Source organism: Carya illinoinensis, chromosome 6, assembly GCF_018687715.1.
Source record: "Carya illinoinensis cultivar Pawnee chromosome 6, C.illinoinensisPawnee_v1, whole genome shotgun sequence".
Taxonomy (NCBI): Eukaryota; Viridiplantae; Streptophyta; class Magnoliopsida; order Fagales; family Juglandaceae; genus Carya; species Carya illinoinensis.
This window is the reverse complement of record NC_056757.1, coordinates 18,570,001-18,574,660: the sequence shown is the minus strand read 5'-3', so window position 1 is coordinate 18,574,660 and position 4,660 is coordinate 18,570,001.

Below are 4,660 nucleotides of genomic sequence, written 5' to 3'. Positions count from 1 at the left end.
CCTTGTCCCTTCAAGTTCGTCAAGGACTTATGTTCTTCAAAAAAAGGTCGGGTAGGGATTGTCGCACCTGGCACAAGATCAATGTATTACTCTATCTCTCTAATAGGTGGGAATCCACTAAACATACTGCTAGGAATCATGACCTCATATCCCTGCAACAAAGAGATAACAATACTAGGCAAAGATTCATTAAATCCATTAATAGTAAAATTCGCCTTAGCATAAAAACTCACTTCTCTCTTTGTTTTTCTCTCACTTTCTCCACTCTTGCTTTTCTTTTCACTCTCCTTTTTCTTTTCACTCTTTTTTTTTCTTTCACTCTCTTTTCTCTTTTCAATCTCTTTTTTCTTTTCACTCGCTCTCTTTTCTTCAGTCTCTTTATTCTTTTCACTCTCTATTTTTTCTTCACTCTCTTTGTTCTTTTCACTCTCTCCTTCTCTTGAGGTTTTGGCCTCACTATTTCTTTTTTTCTCAATCTCACTTTCACTCTTTCTTTTTTGATCAATCTCACTTTCTCCTTCTCTTTTTTGATCAATCTCACTTTCTCCTTCTCTTTTTTGATCAATCTCACTTTCTCTCTTTCTTTTCTGATCAACCTCACTTTTCAACTTCGGTTGGTCCTCATGGACCTGTGTTGGAGTTAAAGGAGCAAGTTTGATTATTTTTCCATCCTTTTCAAAACTGTACATGTTCCTAAACCCATCATATATCACTCTCCTATCACACTGCCACGGCCTCCCCAACAAAATATGGCCAGCATGTATAGGCACTACATCACAAAGTACCTCATCCTTGTACCTCCCAATTGAAAAAGAAACTAGCACTTGCTTATTTATCCTAACCTCCCCACAATCATTCAACCATTGCAACTTGTATGGTCTAGGGTGTTTCAAAGTAGGTAAATTCAATTTCTCAACTAAAGTAGTGCTAGCAACATTAGTACAACTCCCTCCATCAATAATCATACTACATACCTTGATGTTGATGTGGCATCTAGAGACTCGCCATACTCTTCATTCTATATTGGGAGCATGCCTAACAACAAGAGACTCGTCATACTCTTCATTCTTATTGTACCTATTATCAATACTAGGCTCACGTCTCCTCCTATCTCTCCCACTTTGCAAATTTCTAATCAATGGACCTTGTTGTTCCATCTTATCCCTCACTTCCCCCAACTTCAAATTTAAACTTTCAAACTTTTGTTGCATGGACTGCAACAAAAAGAATGAATTGTCTGACATCCCCTTTGGTTATGAGTCACTTTAATGAGATATCGTATGTGCTGCACAAAAAGAATGTTAGTGGAAAAAGACCTCACACGCTCTCCCTCACGTGTTTACACTCAAATAATGACACTCCACTCGTGTTTCACTCTTAATTGAATTTTTTTCGATAATGATCCACACTCTCTTGCCTTTTCCCACTAAAGTTCCTTCAAAACTAATTGAACTCAATCAAGACAAAGCAACCTTGTTTAATCCCAACTAGCAATTAGATCCAAGAAACAAGAACAAGAGAAACACAGAAGGAACAACAATGATACGAGAATCAAGGAAATTATATGAGGGAAAGAATAATTACAAAACAAGACACCAACTAGAAAAAATGTATTCAGCCCCTTTAAAGATAACGCTCAATCAATGCCAAACCACTCAATTTCATATGGCAAAATATTTCAAACAACTATACCCAAAACCATTTTCTTTCTCTTTTTTTTTTTCTTGATTTTTTTTGCCTTTTTTTTTCGACTTTTTTCTTTCTTTTCTTTTCTTTTCTTTTCTTTTCTTTTCCTTCCCTTTTTTTTTTCTTTTCTTTTCTCAACAATTCAACCACAAATAGAAATATTCAATTGTGATAATCAAACAATTGAATTCAAACGCATACAAATTGACAAGGAAATAGAAGGGAATTAATGAAACCCTAGAAATTTCAAACCCTATGATCTGTGCAAAACTGCAAGTGCACAGTATCGTAGTTTTATAATAAAGTGATAAGAAAAGATCGTCCTCAGGGATTGGTACCTTACTTTTGCCAAATACCAAAATTATACTAATCTCGATTTTATCTAGAGGAATCACTAAGATTTTTGTAGTTGCAAATTAAACTAAGATCAACTCAAAGAGAAATACGCAAAGGAAATAAAACTGGCGTTCAAAGATCAAATTTATGGGAAAGAAAACTTCTAGGAAATCGATTTCACCTAATTCTTCACTATGCTTTTCTCATCCAGCTAATTTAATTTAATTCTTTTCGTCTATTAGCAAATCTCTAATTCATCCAAAATCCTCTTTCGATAGTCAATTGGAAATGACTCTTGTTTATCAATTCACACAAGAATATGCAAATTAAATAATCAAGAAAGCAATAAGATCAATGATTTAATTACTACATAGGTTCATACAAGTCTTTCGATCTCTATATTTACCTATGCTGAAATATTCAAGATCTACCCTATGATTCCCTCTTTCGATAGCAAATCACAAGATTAAATATCATCTAATCAATGGCCAGTTAATTAGAAGCAATAAACTCAGAATAAATCAGATAAACAAAGAGAGAATTGCCTTAAATTAGCATAGACAATCAAGCATAGTTCGGAAATAGGTTACATCGTTTTCGTAGAATAAATAAAATTTAGCTCATGCTAGAAATGGAATTCAACATAAACGAATTCACCATAATTGTTTTGAGAATATTGGAAGAAAATAAACGTTGAAAAATACTCCTCACAGCCGCAACTCGTCTTAAAAAACTCAAGGAAATGATTCAATGCTTTTCTCCCGTCTGTGCTCGTGTATGATTCCAATGTACGTGCAATATATGGAATTCCCTCTCCAAAACAGATGAATTGAATCCTTCTAGCTGTGTTTTTTTGTCCCAAAATGTGTTCTTTAGTCAACAGGTATGGCCATAGAGTGAAAAATCACTTTTATATGGTGTGACAGCGGAAGACCCTAGATCTGTCAAAATACGATATTCGCTCGAGCGGAGTGTCCTACGCACATTGAGCGTTCGACTCTGCCTGATTTTGCTCGAGCATCCTATCGAGCGCACATCGAGCGTTCGACTCTGCCTGATTTTGCTCGAGCAGTCGATCTTTGTTTTCTAACAACCTGCTCGAGCTCACTGTCGAGCGGCAGTCGAGCGTTTGAATCTACTTGAATTCACTCGAGTGGCCAAAAGCCTCCGCTCGAGCGATCTTGTAAAATCTGCAATACGAAATTTTGCAAGTCATCAAATACCCCCAAACTTACAACTTTGTTTGTCCTCAAACAAAAAGAAAAGCAAATGATAGTTTAGGCAATATCAACTCGACCTGAAAGAGAAGTATCATCACTCACCAAGCTTTTATGAATTTAGATTTCATCACTAGTATCTTACTCTTTTAACATAAAAGATAACAAGAAAATCAATCAAAAATTTTACAATTTGTCAAGCAAGAGTTAGGTGTTTACTTCAACCTAAAGCTAAGACCTTGAGTGTGTGTTGATATAGTCAATTTAACCTCAAACCAGCTGCAAACTCAGATAAAAGTAGAACAACCAAAATCAGAAGAATTCTCATAAAACTTAACCCCATAAGTCCAATTTTCAGAAATCCTCTCCACTGTACTCAACACCAAAATTAGAGATCAAAAGGTCTTTAATAAGGTTGTAATGATAGGCCACAGGGTGAGGGTTAAGAAAGAACTGGATATGGAAAATCAAAGCAAACTGGAAAAATACTTAGTGAAAAGAACATTAAAAGAGATACCCACATGATTGAAATCATAGCTCTTTCTTGGCAATATGCTCATACTTGTGGCATTATTATTGTTGTAATCATTGATGCAATACCAACACTTCCCTTAACAAAATCTGAGGTAATTCACACTCAGCTTAGCGACTTCTTTTTCTTTTTCTTTTTTTCTTTTTTTTTTCCAGTCACTTCCTTTCTTCTTCTTCTTCTTCTTTGATCAAACAGAGCAAACATAATACGGTTCATCATGAAACCAATTTTCTTTTTTAAATCTACTCTCCACCAAAGTATTTTCTCAAACTATCAAAGGTAGATTCATTGTTTTTCAGGCTTAGAGCGGGCATGGTTTATGTAGTTCAAAGAATAAATAAAGGCTTATGAAGGCTCAAGGGGGTTGACTATGGAAACACACCATGTAATGATGGCATGATATTTAGGACGGCTGGGAAAGCTTTTTGGTTATGCCAAAGAAATGCCTAGATCATTTCTCTAATATTTAGTCTCAACTAGGATTTTGCCTCAAGGACCCATCAACGGATTCTAGAGCAAAGCAAAATCAAACTTCCCTCTTTCAATTAATTCAACTTCTTCTCTTCATAAGCAAAATGGAATAAGAGAAAAATGACTATGTGCTCAATTATGTTCAAGGTCAAAGATTTAAACCAAAGTACCCACAAAACTCCACTTGACATAAAAGAAATTTTTGAAAATTTTTCTCAAAACCATCTTCAATCACAAATTTCAGAGTCATAGAGAATTCAATCTTACTCCAATGCATGCTTGGTAAGAGAATCAAACAAACCATCAACAACCCAAGACTTAGAAAACAAGAGGATCAAATGACTATAGGAGTTTACACCCCCAAACTTAAACTAAACAATGTCCTCATTGTAATACAAAAGTAAAAATGATTGAAGAA